The sequence below is a fragment of the Callospermophilus lateralis genome, chromosome 10, assembly GCF_048772815.1.
Source record: "Callospermophilus lateralis isolate mCalLat2 chromosome 10, mCalLat2.hap1, whole genome shotgun sequence".
NCBI classification, from domain to species: Eukaryota; Metazoa; Chordata; class Mammalia; order Rodentia; family Sciuridae; genus Callospermophilus; species Callospermophilus lateralis.
The window spans coordinates 106,542,223-106,557,074 of record NC_135314.1 but is presented as its reverse complement, the minus strand read 5'-3'; the positions used below and the strand labels follow the sequence as shown (position 1 = coordinate 106,557,074).

The 14,852-nt window shown below is 44.5% G+C and overlaps 1 long non-coding RNA gene across 1 annotated transcript; it reads left to right on the top strand.

The window, feature by feature from the left end:
* The first annotated feature begins 1,143 nt into the window (after positions 1 to 1,143).
* On the top strand, positions 1,144 to 10,430 carry LOC143408330 (uncharacterized). The gene is made up of 3 exons (XR_013092471.2): positions 1,144 to 1,202; positions 9,723 to 9,770; positions 10,345 to 10,430. It is a non-coding gene; the product is annotated as an uncharacterized LOC143408330 (long non-coding RNA).
* Positions 10,431 to 14,852: the final 4,422 nt, after the last annotated feature.

Sequence of the window (14,852 nt, the reverse complement as noted above, 5' to 3'; positions counted from 1 at the left end):
TCATCCTGAGTTTGGTCACTCCCTCCTGCTCAGAACCCTGACCCGCTTCATCTGCTCCTGTGACCTGCAGGACTCTAAGGAGAGGTGGGTTGGCCTCCCCTTTGCTTTTCTGACTTGAATCCCCTGTGTATGGTCTTTTCTGTGCCTGTTTTGCCTCATGGTAGTATGGCAGTACTGGCTGTGGGCTCCTGGCTCCTCAGAGGCAGCTGCAGAGTGGCCTCAGCTCTCCCCGGCCAGCTGGAAAACACAGGGCACTTTTCAGGCACCAGTGCACAGTGCAGCCTCTGCATCAGCTAAGTTCTGGCTTCTTTTATGTTCTTATGTTTTTCACACCAAATCTATTCCTCTCTGTGCCTCTCCCCTCCTGCTGAACCAGCACTGCTTCTGCTTCTGCTACAACTGGCCCAGCATCAATGTGCTCTTTGTTTTTTGGTCAATCCACCCAAATTTTTGAGTCTCTAAGACACGCTGACTGCCAAACATCAAATTTTAGTAAAAGCCCTATTTCACCCACCTTGCTGAGAAGCAGAACTTCCACCATGAGCAATTAGAAATGCTGCCTCCAGCCCGCCATCTTGGATCTTCCTCAAAGTAATTAGGAAGGCTTGACTAACAGATTCTGAACAGGACTTAACGCTCATGCTAGGCAATAAACTCCTTGAAGGCAAACTATTTCCCATTTACAGTGTCATCCTCTGCGTTATTCCACAAAATGCACAGTAGGTAGCAAATACAAGGCTGGATTCCTGAGTAGGACTGACTTGTGTCATCAATGACCAGGACCTTGCACTTCAAGGGATGCGCTCTTGTTTTGATGTTCTGCTGTCCTGCATTTCTTAATACCATTTGGATAAAGGGCCCTATGTTTTCATTTTTGTACTGAGCCCTCCAAATTACATGGCCAGCCTTACTGAATGAATGAAGACTTGAAGGGCTAAGAGGATCTACTTGGAAGAGTTCTTCTGGGGGTTTTATCCCCTGGGATCTACCTCAACGGATATGAGTGTCAGTTGTTATGTGATGAATGACTAGGAATTAGGAAAAGTTCTCCAAAAGAAATCCTCATCCCCAAGGACATTATTTCTTAAATAATGATTTGAACTCTGTATTGACTTGGATACTTGTGACTCATTCACATATTCTTAAACAATCTCAGCTGAAGCATGTTCTCTTGTGAATCTACGTCCCAATCCGAGGAAGTGGTAAGTCAAGGCCCAGGCGTTGTTTACTAGGTGATTCTTCTCTTTGGGTTTGATGAAACCCTTGTCACCTGCTGCACATCATAAAAGTGAGTGAGAGCTATCAGTGTAGAGAAATACATCTCGTTAAGGCCTCTCTGAAACCATGGACATTTTCAGAGAAAGCGGAAGCAGCACAGACTTTCAGTTGGGCAGGATTAACGGCTTTCTGTGTGTGCCTGGCAGTGAATGTAGGAGTCGGACTCTCTGGAGCTGAAGCTTTGTGGCTTTGGGGGGGTCCTGAAATAATTAGATTAGTTCTTAGTCTAGAGAGGAATAGTGCTGGGAAGGATTTGTAAGACGCTGGGATAAATATGAGAAGCTCTTGGCTGAGTTGCTCTTTCCATGGTTGAGAAGCCACTTGCAGAATCTGGAAGGATTTTTAGCTGACTCACCAGTTTGCCAAGCTGCAGTCAACATTTGCCTTACCAAGCTTCCAGTACACAGGCAAAGTTGTCCCTATCTGTCTAGGATACGATCCATGGATCATGACCTCCTTAGTGCCATTAATAGCTTGAATTATCTCAGGTTAAAAGGAGTTTTTTTGTAGTCACTTTTAGGTGTAGATGAAGAAGGTGCCTGGAAAGTGACCAGGACATTGAACAACATAGCTTTGCATTGTCTGTTGAGGGAGTGTCCAGATTCCAAGTCCACTTAGTGAAAGCTGGAGCTCAGGGGTCAATGTCATGTGTGTACTAAGCTTGGACTTGGGTTGTCTCTCTCGGTTCAACAAATAGTGGCAGAAAAGTCTTTTCAATAATGGTCGAGTACTTTATTATTTTTCTGAGGCGGTAAAAAGAGACTGAAAAAATTAATGGTTAAAAATATAACTTTGCGGGCTGAGGATGTGGTTCTAGCAGTAATGCCTGGCATGCGCAGGACGTTGGGTTCGATCCTCAGCACCACATTAAAATAAAATAAAATAAAATAAAGATGTTGTGTCCACCGAAAACTAAAAAATAAATATTAAAAAATTCTCTCTCTCTTTAAAATAAATATTAAAAAAATCTCTCTCTCTTTAAAATAAATATTAAAAAAATTCTCTCACCTCCTTGGTGGCTTACATGGCACATCTTTCCCCGTGCTTCTTATCTTCCTGCACCTGTTCTTTTGGCCATCTTTGTCCCATTGCTTCCTGTCTTGAGCTCCAAATATAGCGACCACCCATCCTAGGTCTCTTTACCCTGGAGGACAATTAATGCTTCTAAATGAATATTGAGAGAATGTGCTGGTCATTCTTTCACACGTTATGCCGTCGCTCTCCCTGTCTGCTCAGTCCTGACCCTTCGGTAACCACCAAGCCTGTGGAAGGCAGTGTAAACTGATAAGAAATTTACACCAGACCAGAAGTCCGAAGCTCTCCCCCACCTCTGATCCTTCTGTGTCTATGTCTGCTCTCTGAACCACATCCTCACCCTCCTGCTGAGTTTCTCCTGAAGGGTGGGGTCCTGCTCTGACATCTGAAAGGATTTCTCATTTTCAAACCTCTGTCTCCAAAGCACAGGGGGCACAGGAGGACAGAGTGAAAGTCCGCCCACATGTTCATATGTGTATAACAGGATCTCATAAGGAATGGTCCTAGACACAACGTAGAGCTAGCCTGGACTCCGCTTCCCTCTTCCCCAAGAGCCAGTATTAGATTACTCCTTAAAACATACAGGACACAAACGTATATGCACTTATATATACATAAGTATAGCCTCTAGAGAGTAGTTAAATCAACTGCGATAGAAAACTTTGATCTGTTTATCTAATTAAGCATCTCGATGCCAACTGGAAGCCCGTTCCATAGGATATAGACAGAATAATATTAATTTATGTAATTCTCTTTCCCCCTCATATAACTGTTAAAATTTCCAAGCACTGCACCAGTTTTCTTTCAATATAATTTCTGGTGACAATCTAAAATACAATATCATTTATTTACTGAGAACTTTAAAGTAATTCCTGCACAAAATTTCCTCTGAGATATTTCACCTCTACATTTTCTTCTTTCTAATTGGCGTTTTCTTCTTGTAATTGTTCACGAGAACATTTTATTTTTGAGGTATTTGTGGCAGACACTGCTGTCCCCCATGTCTGATCCTTCCATGTCTACACAGAACTTTTATTTTGGTGAAGGACTGGGAAAGGACTTACTTTAAGGGAGTCTGAACTCTCTCGCCATTGAAGGGCAAAGTTAATAAGTTTAAGACAATTATAAATCATGACAGTAACAGAAATAGCACTGATCAAATGTTACAATTCTAGCCAATGAACTGTAAGGGAAGATTTGCTGGGAGATGTTCGGGAAAATTGTTATTTTTTATTAAGAGGCACCATAGAAAGATACACCTTTCGTAGTTCCTTTCTTGGGGCAGGGGTAAAGAAGCAATACGTGGAGATGCTGCAGCCCCGTTGCAGTAAGGTGGTGGACATGAGCCTGATGGCCAAGCTGAACAATCAGAGAGAAGGTGCAGGTTCCTGAACCAATGATCCGGTCCTCCAGGTACATGAGGCCACGAGTCATGCTATGTCTTATGCAGTGTTCTCTGTTACTTTATCTTTATTTATTTACTTTTTTTTTTGCAGATTGTACCTAGAGGCACTTTACCAAGGAGCTACTTCCCTAGGCTCTTTAAAAAATTTTGAGACAGTGTCTTGCTAAGTTGCTTAGAGTCTCACTAAGTTGCAGAGGCTGGCCACAAACTTGTGATCCTCTTGCCCCATCCTCTTGAATTGCTGGGATTCCACGTGTGGTCCACTATGCCCAGCAACTCTGTTATTTATTTATTTATTTTTTGGTACTGGGGATTGAACTCAGGGCCACTTGACCACTGAGCCACATCCCCAGCCCTATTTTGTATTTTTAATTTAGAGACAGGGCCTCACTGAGTTGCTTAGTGCCTCACTTTTGCTAAGGCTAGCTTTGACTCATGATCCTCCTGCCTCAGCCTCCCGAGCTGCTAGATTATAGGCGTGATATTCCATTGCACTCAGCTCCTCTGTTACTTTTGTTAAAAGCATGCTAACAGACAAGGAACCAATTTTGGCAACCCATAGCTTGTGCAGAAAGGGGTCTGTGAATTCCCACCAGAAGGCACTGTTCTTTCCAGTGTCCTTTACTGAGTGTACAAACCTTCAGTTGAGCTTTTTTTTTTCTGTTTAAATATTTTTTATTTGTTGATGTACCTTTATTATTTATTTATTTATATGTGATGCTGAGGATTGGACCCAGTGCTTCACACATGCTAGGCAAGCACTTTGCCACTGAGCCACAACCCCGACCATATAAGTTGTCAATTAAACTTTATAACTTTCATGAAGACCAAATTAGACCAGGTGCAACTCTATTATTCCAAACCTCTATATTTTTGGAAATACTTTAATGGTGGTAATCATATAATCACAATCAAGCTACTGTGCTTTTGTCTTTAGATTATTTATATTATGAATCTCTCTTTCTCTTGTTTTTTGCCCAATGGAATATCATAAATAGTGGGGCACATGACCTTTTGCTTTAGAACATTTTACATTGTTGGGAGAATTGGGGCACAGCAGAGTCTCAGGACCCGAGTCTCACTGTTTGTAAAAGTCTATTGGGCAAAAGCAAGAGAGAGAGAAAGACAGGTAGATAGAAAGTTCTGCAGTATAGATGCTGTTCTAGAGGCACGACGCAGCTGTTCGAGTTGTGAGTATATGATCATCAAAACTACGGAAGCCTTTTGACCCATCGTCACATTAAGTCACCATGGTGTGATGGCTGACAAAGTAATCAGAATGACAGGTTTGGGGAAACTTTTTACATAGACCTGAGCATTTAGTTGGGCCTTGTATATTCAGAAAAGGCAGTTTGTAGTCATGTGTCAATGATATGGCTGAGAATCAACCCAAACCTTTAAAAACCTCCCCAGATAATCAAAATAAAAAAGAATGTTGTTTTGTCAACTTCCTTGGATGTTAGATGCCTCTCGTTGGCGTCCTAACAAGAAGCTCTAACCAATGATGTGCCTATTCAGCGTCCCAGTTTAGTGATATGTGAAGTGGCATTTTTTGTGTTTCTTTAATAACTAAAGTCTAAATGGATAAAAACAGAAAACTCCTCTTTATACATCTAACTTTTCAAAGAATGCTTCATTGAACCTGAACCTCATAGTAAATATCTATCTTTGAAGAGTATGTTAAGCAGACCTCAAACCAAAGTAGGTTGGATGGTGTTGTGTCCCCTGCAGGTTGATGCTGCTGAGGCAGGGCATGGCCACCAGCTGCTCAGGCCTGCAGACATCACTGTGCACAGTCTGACAACAGTGTAAAATGTTCCAGAGTGGAAGGTCACGTGCCCCCGAGGGTGCCCAGGAGAGCAGTGGCATCACCAAGTGCAAGAGATTGGGAGGAGGCCACGGGTCCCTTGTCAGGAGAGTGGGGCAGAGACCCCTTGCAAGGCAGCCTGCCTGTCCTCTGTGCAGGTGACCCACAGCGGCAGAGAACTCCCAGAGGAACACCTGGGAACTCTCTCCACGGCAACATCTGTTAACATTTTTAGCAAGGTGAGCTTTGACTTAACACTTGGGGAAATTATTCCTCGCGCATGCAGTTTCAATACAGATTAACCCTGGTTCTCCTCCACAGTCCTACCAGATACGCCAGGCACACAGAACCAGCAAACCTTTGGAAACTCAGATTCAGAGAGGTTCAGAGAACTGGGGAAGGCCACATGGACCCCTGAAATAAAAAGTGGGTCGCGATCCTTGCTCAACGTTGCTATGGACGGTGGGATGGACAGCGGGGTCCAGCTTTTCTAGTTCTGGAAGTTCTTTGTGCACTGAGCTCTGCAGGCAGCACCATCAGCTTCCACATGGTGGCTTGGTCACCAGGCAGTTGACAACCACCTGGGCAGTCGGACAGTGTGGGCTTCACTGTCTGACCTCTGAGGCAGGAGTCCAGCTGCCCTCATGCTGGGGCACACGTTGATGTGCTTCTTAGCATCTATGTTTCTTCATTTGGAAAATCGTATTCATGGCAAGGCTGGTCCCGTAGAGCTTAGTTACTGTGATTAATAAAAACAGAGATTGATAAGAATGATATCAATGACAGGGACACACCAATCACTCAATGTCTTATTTATGATTTCAGGAACAATGATCTCAGTTTGGTCATAGTAGAGTAAAAGATTTCAGAAAGTTTCATATTAATTGAACACTTTTCTCTTAAAATATGATATTTAAATAGAAAGTCTTATATGCAAATATGTTTCTTCCCTGATCTGTGTCTTCTGATGTATTTGGGTTGGGGGGGGCGGGGTGGAGGAGGGGAGAGAGCTCAAGAGAGAGCGAGAGAAGCACAAAGGGAATCAATTAACCCTAACTTGAAACAGATGTCACTGCAATGTGCTTTCACCCACCAGCAGCCTAACACATCAATTATGGCAGGAGAGAAGCATCCAGGGCCAGATGTTTTGAATATCTGTGGAATTTATACATGTTCCTAACGATGGCCAATTGAGTCTCTGTTTGCTGATAACCGAAACAACTTCCCCTTAATTGCACATCATTGTAATTTCAAAGACAGGTCACAGAGGCGGCTCTGCTCCATAGGAAGCCAGCCCAGGACCAAGTCGGATGCCAGTAGAGACAGAAGGTTCCCAGTGATTCCCCCAGGGCGGGCTCAGACCCAGGTCCTTGGCTGGTCTTCCTTCAGACCTTGGTACAGTGGGCAGGTCTCAGAGGAACTCACCACTGGTCCTCGCAGGAGCTTGCTCCCAGCCGGAAAGCTGCAGATAAGCGCATTGTGATTTAGAGTCTGTTGCTGGAAATAGGATATTGTGGCTTAAAGAAATATTTAGACATTACTTAGGCTAACTATTATGGGATTGAAATGAAGGTCTAAATGTTATGACTGGACTGCATTCATGTTTCCAGAGCTTTATAGCCAAGCCAGTGGCTTACTGAACCAACTTCTCTCTTGGATAGAAACCACCCCCCCCAACACACACACACAGAGCACACACACCCACCAGGTCAAAATAACAGCATAAATTATGTGAATACAAACTCCTAGTCTCATTTCCTTTAAAGCCTATTTGGTACTTTTTAGCTCATTTAATATTGATAATTCATATCTAAACATTCAAGAACTTTGATTACCTCCAAAAATTTATATGAGGAATTTGCATACAGCCAGGCATGGGAGTACAGGTTGTACATTGTAATTGTAATTGTAGTAATTGTAGTGACTCAGGAGGCTGAGGAGGGAAGATGATGACTTTGAGCCTAGCCTGGGTGACTTAGCAAGACCCTATCTCAAAAACAAAAAACAAAAAACTACCCAACCAAACAAAAAATGGGGTCGATCTGGGGGTGGGGTATAGTGCGGTGGTAGAGCACCCCTGGGTTCAATACCAGTGGCAAGGGGGTGGTAAGAGAAAATAAAACAATTTGCCTGTCACATCATCTGGAATATGTACTATAATCATTTTGAGTTTCTTCCCTGTTGGATTAAATTTGCCCTGGAGCTTTTTCACTCTGAACTAGGAGCACTCTTGAGCTTCACATGGGCTTGTGCAAAGAAAACCAAGGCTTCTGTCTCTAGGGAATGAGGATGTTCAGCAGTGGTTGGCGACAGTGCTCATCTCTGGGGCACACGGGGAGAGTTTTTGAAGTTTTCTGCCCCAAGTCTAAAATTTCTTTGAAGTCCCGTTGAAGCACGAATTCATGTGAATTTAATAATGACTTTTATTCAAGTCTTTAACTACAAATGATTCTCTGGGAAGCTTCCCTGGCAATTTCTTTTGCTTGCTGGCCCTTTCCTCATATGTGAGTGCTCACGTCCCAGCTGAACAGCCTGGCATGGAGGGGGGTTGGCTTCATGGAAAGTCTTTCATGACTATAAAGTAGAATCACATGCAGGATCCAACTCTCGGGGACTTTTCCTGCAAACACTCTTAGGTAGTTGACATGTTGCCACCCTGTCCTAACAGCTACATCTTCTGGGGGGTCTTGGATACTTTTCAAAGTGGAAGTGGAAGTAAAGGGAGATGGAATCTCTGTGCAGTTTTAATTTGCATTTTTCCAGCTACTAGTGTTGAATATTTTTTCATATATTTGTTGAACATTTGTATTTCTTCTTCTGTCAAGTGCCTCCTGTTCAGTTCCTTTGCCCATTTATGGATTGTCTCTCCCTCCAGTCAGAATGGCAATTATCAAGAATACAAGTAACCATAAGTTTTGGTGAGGATGTGGGGGAAAAGGTACACTCACATTGCTGGTGGGACTGCACATTGGTGCAACCAGTCTGGAAAGCAGTATGGAGATTCCTCAGAAAACTGGGAATGGAACCACCATATGGCCCAGTTATCCCACTCCTCAGCATATACCCAAAGGACTTAAAATCAGCATATTACAGTAATGCAGCCACATCAATGTTTATAGCAGCTCAATTCACAATAGCTAAGCTATGGAACCAATCTAGGTGCCCTTCAACAGATGAATGGATAAAGAAAATGTGATGTATATACACAATGTAATATTACTCATTCATAAAGAAGAATTAAATTATGGCATTTGCTGGTAAATGGATGGAACTGGAGACTGTCTTGCTAGGTGAAATAAGCCAAGTCCCCCCAAAACAAAGGTGAATATTCTCTTTGATATGCGGACACTAATGCACAATAAGGGGGGTGAGGGTGGAGGTACAGAAGAATAGAAGTTCTTTGAATTAGACAAAAGGGAATGAAGGGAAGGGAGGGGGCATGGGAATAGGAAAGACAGTAGAATTAATTGGACGTCACTTCCCTATGTTCATATATGAATACATGTTTGGCAATGGGTGGTAGCAGTGATCATCTCTGGGGCACACGGGGAGAGTTTTTGAAGTTTTCTGCCCCAAGTCTAAAATTTCTTTGAAGTCCCGTTGAAACATGAATTCATGTGAATTTAATAATGACTCTTATTCAAGTCTTTAACTACATCACATCATGTTTAACCACCAGAATGGGAAGTTATACTCCATGTATGTATGATATGCCAAAATACAATCTACTGTCATGTATATCTAAAAAGAACAAACTGAGAGAGAGAGAGAGGGAAAGAGAGAGAGAGAGAGAGAGAGAGAGAGAGAGAGAGAGAGAAGTAAGGGAGGTGCTACTGCTGTCTAGTGCCTAGACAAACACCCTCATTCCAGGAGGAGTGAAGGGGCGGGACTGGACCTAGAGAGGACACCTCTGTGTCTCTCTCATGGAGTGGCTTGCTCTGCATGCAGATCACCAGGCTCCTGCAGCCCCCTGAGCTGTACATGGGGAAGGGAGAAGAGGCTGAGAGGCAGAGGGAAGGGAGAGGACGTGCCCCGTGGGCTGCAGGTAGGCAGCCCTGCCCAGCTGTGAAACTCCCCTCTCATGGGTTCAGCCTATAAGGCAGCTCATGAGGATTTGGAAGCAGATTGGGTTATTCCTAAAAGTCACTACAAAGTCGGTTTATTTTAGAATATGTTCTCTAATATTTCTTTTTCCAGAACATTGAAATGAGGGAGTAAATGACTGGATTGGATTTTAACTCTAAGGTAAGAGAGAGTCCCCCTCCAAATTCCTACTGTCATTCCACATGGGCAAAGACAGCCTCCCCCCACCAGGATTTAACCAACCAGGTTGTTCATACCATCCCTTGAGATAATCAACTCTCAGCCTCTGTGCAGAAAGGGATAGCTGAGGAGTCCACCTTCTCCCTTGCTGGGTGATGACCGCGTGCCTGGGATGAGGTGGCAACCACATGTCCTCACTATCATTGGGCACAGCGGTCTCTGCCCCATGTCTCCCACCCCGACTGCCCATCTCTAGAGTTCCCCTCTTCCCACCTTGTTACTGCTTATTAACCTTCAGTCTGTGTGGTTTGTGGCTGGGGAGGGGTGGCGCACACACTGGACTGAGTGAGGTGGAGGCTGTTGTTGGGATAAAGCCGAGGATGATACCACCTCTCCTCGTTTCTGATGGTATGGTCACCTCCTCCCGTCAGTCTGGGATGCTCCCTTGCTCTCCATGAGGTGGTCCACCCTGTAGCTCTTTCTGTAAGCTCTCATGTCCCTGCCACACCAGCCCATTTCTAGGTCCCTTCAGAGCCTCCTCGTTTATGCTCCATAGAAGCCAGAGATGAGCAGGAGGCTGGTCCCAGGGTGTCCTCAGCCTGGCAGACCACAGGTGGATGGATGTCCGAAGCTCGGGACTTGGAAACACTTCGGACCAGCCGGCTCTGCAGTCAGTATCCCTGTTCTCTCCTTTTCGTTTATCTTTCTCCCCCGACTTCTTTCCACGGTTTCCTGTGTCCATGTCCCAGTCCCCTTTATGACTCTGACCTCCCCACAAAGCTTCATAGACACGGGGGAAATTTTCTTCACACAGAGAGAACTCTGATGCGGATCCTCCAGGCTTCCTTATTGAAATGCAAAAGGGTGAGGAAAACAGATGAAAAAAGTTGGGGAGATCATTTTTCAAGACAATATCCTGGCTCAGGAGGCAGTTTTCTTACTGCATTATCCCATTTGCATATCAGAAGCAGAATATCTCCTTCCCCTTTTCATTCCCACCATAATAAATGGTTTCCTTTTGTAATAAATTCTAATCTTCCTCCAGCAGATGGTTACTTTAGGTCTATTAGTGCCAAGCTTATGAGTTCATGTATTTTGAAAGGCAAAGATGGAAAACATGCTAATGTCTCCAAGAGGTCAGGTGGTGTGTGCCTTCCCCTCTCCCAGCAGGAGCTCTGGAGAGGAAGGGTGCTTGATAAATCATGGTATTTCAGGGACACTGGGTTCTTATCCCATTTCCCTTCTTGGTACCTCAAAGAGGAGGCTAATGTGTGGGGTCTCACAGAATCATGTGCGGCAGCCAATGCACTGGACAGAGTGGCATGGATAGACTTGTGGAATTTCTAGGTCACTTCAGAGCCTCCTCATTTTCTGTACAGTGTGGACACTGAGCTGGAAGCACAGGTGATGTGTGTGTTGCTGAGTAGGCAGATTTTGAGGGCTATGTTTAGGATGAGGGGATGGTACCTGGGTCCATATCCAGTAAGAGCTGAAAAGAAGGGAATCGATAACATAGAGAACGCGTCATTGTAGCCAAAGAATGAACTGTGAGCTCTATAGCTACGCACTTTGACATGAACCCAGCAGGATGCTGGTCATGGAAGGCCTAAGGATATCTGTGAAGACTCATCACACAGTCAGGCAATTGCTAAAGGCACTGAGTCACCTGGGCACATACTTCTTCCTCCAGAGTTTGCATATTACCTTAGAGAGGAAAACAGATGTAGAAATATGCTGTAGAAAAACAATAGAGTTTTCTCCCAAGAAATGACTATGGTCTAAAGTAACTGGTTGGAATCAGCCATATTACATAAGGGTTTAAGAAAGATGAGCCATCTACTCGCATGTCACCCACTGCCAACCAGAAGAACACCAACCCAAAGGTCGCCACTCCTCTCTCTTCCGGGATGCCACCTTGGTGGTGACACTCCATGAACCATCTTTTGACTCCGAAAATAGGAACCATACAACGAAAATGGTGAACAAAAACAGTAGAAGCAGGATCCTTGATGGCCTTACAGAGCCACCATCACCATATTTTACAAACCTCTCAATTTTCAGTCACTATAGTCAATTCTGTTTTGAGCAGCCAAGGACAATTCCTAAGGAACACAATTAGCTTTCTCTTTCTCTGAATTTCTTCGGTCACCTACCCCTAGGCACACGTTATGTGCTCAAGGTGGAGGCTGTTGCTTTCAGAGATGCATAAGAACACGTTAGACAACGTCAAGGCTTTACCTGAGCCACTGAGCACCACTGCAAGTCCAGGTCAACTGTCTAGTTCTCTTAAAACTTTTATCTAAATGGTATAGGAGGAAACGTGTTCATGTACACATGTTACCTGTGCTAACAGAAATGTTCCTATTTTCTTGGCTCAATAAAATAGAAAGAAATAGCAATAGGGCAAGTTATGCAATAAGAGGGGTGCAAAGATAATCCCTGCATTCGGCTCATGAAAAATGTCATAGCATTGGCTCCGTGATTGAGGGAGAAGATAAGGCTAAGTGAAGTTAGCCAATCCCAAGAAAACCAAATGCTGAATGTTTTCTCTGATATATGGAGGCTGACTCATAGAGGGGTAGGGAGTGGGAGCATGGGAGGATTAGATGAACTCTAGATAGGGCAGAGGGGTGGGAGGGAAAGGGAGGGGGCAGGGGATTAGCAAGGATGGTGGAATGTGATGGACATCATTATCCAAAGTACATGTACAAAGACACGAATTGGGTATCAACATATTTCATATACAAACAGAGATATGAAAAATTGTGGTATATATGGGTAATAAGAATTATAATGCAAAAAAAACCCCACAAAGTACTTGTATAAAGACATGAATTGGTGTGAACATACTTTATATACAAAGATATGAAAAATTGGGCTCTAGATGTGTAATAAGAATTGTAATGCATTCCACCGCTGTTGTGTATTTAAAAAAATCAAATCACTTTTTTAAAAAGGGGGCAAAAAAAGGAGCTCCCTGACTTTCTGAATTAATTAATAAACTTTCTGTTTGACATAAATTAATTAATGTTTGGGGAAGGATGGGCATTCAAATCCCAGCACCTAAACTGCCTGTGAAGACAGAGCCACCCAGTCTGCCCGCCTAACCCTGGAGGCAAGACCCATGACAGGGCCTTCTGCCTGTGGAATTCCAGGGGGCTCCTTCCCAGAGCAGCACATTGACTCAGAGGCCTACAAGAAGCAGAGAACTACCTGAGACCACACTGAAAACATGAAAGTTCCTCTGTCTCCAAACATATTCCAAAAGTAAACAGAATTTACAGGCCATTAGCTAGCAGTTCTAAGTAGCACACTCCATGATGTAACGAGCATCCCCTTTCAGAACTGGAAAGGTTCTGGAGGGCCACAGAAGTGGCTATTACCTTAGGCAGCATCAATCTGGTTTGAGGAAAGTGAAAATAAAGGTAGTAAATGGGTTGGAAAGTGGAAAGGTAGTTTGAAAATATAAGACCTGACAAGGAGGGGGGTCACTTTGGAAGCAATGAAGTGCTGTTGGGGGCCGGTGGACTTCCAAAGCCCTTTCACTTAGGGATTGTGCTTCTCATTTTTTTCTTTCAGGGCTGGTGAGTGAACCCAGGGCCTTGGGCAGGTATGCCATAGCCAGCTGTCTTGGAGTCGTTTACTCTCACAACTTTTCCAGAACACAGAATGAATTTTAAGGGAAAAATCTACCCTTGGCCCATTTCCCTCCTCTAGGTAGGCATGGAAGAGGCTCAGCAGTTCAGATTCCCCTTTCCCAAGGAGCAACTGTCTTCCTCTGTCCGGGCCCCTCTGGGGAGTGGGCATGGGTGGGAGAGGAGCCAATGTGCTGACCCAGGAGGAGCTCTTCCTCTGGGCTGAGTGGTTGGCGGCTCAAGAGTGAAGAAAGAACAACTCGGAAGCCCTCTCTGTCTCTACCTGCCCCGTGAGACGCCGCCTGGGTGTTTCTGGAAACCCAGTGGCACCGATGTCTGTGCCAGTGGGCGCATGTCCAGGGGGTGCTAATCATCAGCACTGCCCTGTAAGTGGGAGGGAGACGCCGGTGCACGGTGTCTGAGGTGGGGGGGGGCCCAAAGCTGACCCGGAGGGCAGGGGCTTTATGTGGGAGGCCATCTCAGAGAAGTGAGGAGTGGGAGGGAGAAAGGGAAGGAGGTCAGGTAGGGCTCATCATCCACCAGATTGCCTCCGAGGTGACAGCAGCTGGGCCCTGCTAGGACCTCTGGTAGGTCGGGCGCTCAGGGCAAATGAGGTGTGAGGGAAGTGGGTGTGCCCAACGTGACAGCCATTAGTTGAAGACCTTTAGCAGCCGGTGTAAACTGCCCAGGGATTTTGGCCTATGGACATAGGAGCAGGAAAGTCTTCCCTAACCAGAAGCCCTCTAGTGAAGAGTCTCAGGTATTTGAAGTTGAAAGCTCACGGTTCTTTCGACTAAAATGCAATCGCCCAAAGAATGGGATGTGGTGTGTGAGATCTCTGGGGCTGAGATGAAGGGAAATCAATGCAGATGAAATGCAATGTTGAGAATTTCAACAGTCACATCCCACAGCAGCCCCCCGTAAAAACTCTTCACCTTTCTTTAAGGTCGAAAACAATTCTCTACCATGTTCCATTGATAAATGACTTTATTGATAAGTAATAATTGAACACTTTAGATCTTTGGCTTCAGACATGATGGAACCAGGTTTTCTGATGTACTATCGTGATTCTCTCTCTTTGGACTTTTAAAAAAATGTTTGGGTTCATACTTGGGTATGAACTCAATGGTAGCAAAATTGAAGATCAATTAGAACTAACCAGTTTAGCAAGCCCATAAAAAATAAAACACCTGTGTCCTAATGATTGCACAGTAAGTCTAAGGAAACTCTGACGATGAAATTAAACTAGGTCACTCAGACATCCCTCAACTAGTTATTGTGGCTAGAGTGTGGAATTTGAGGATTGTCACATACCCAAGCCTGGAACCATGGGAAGTGGAAAACCCTGCCTGAATCACATGGCAAGGGAACCGGAGGAGCAGTTCTTTAGAAGAAAATAGGGCTGCTGTTACAAGGTGGAGGGAAATGG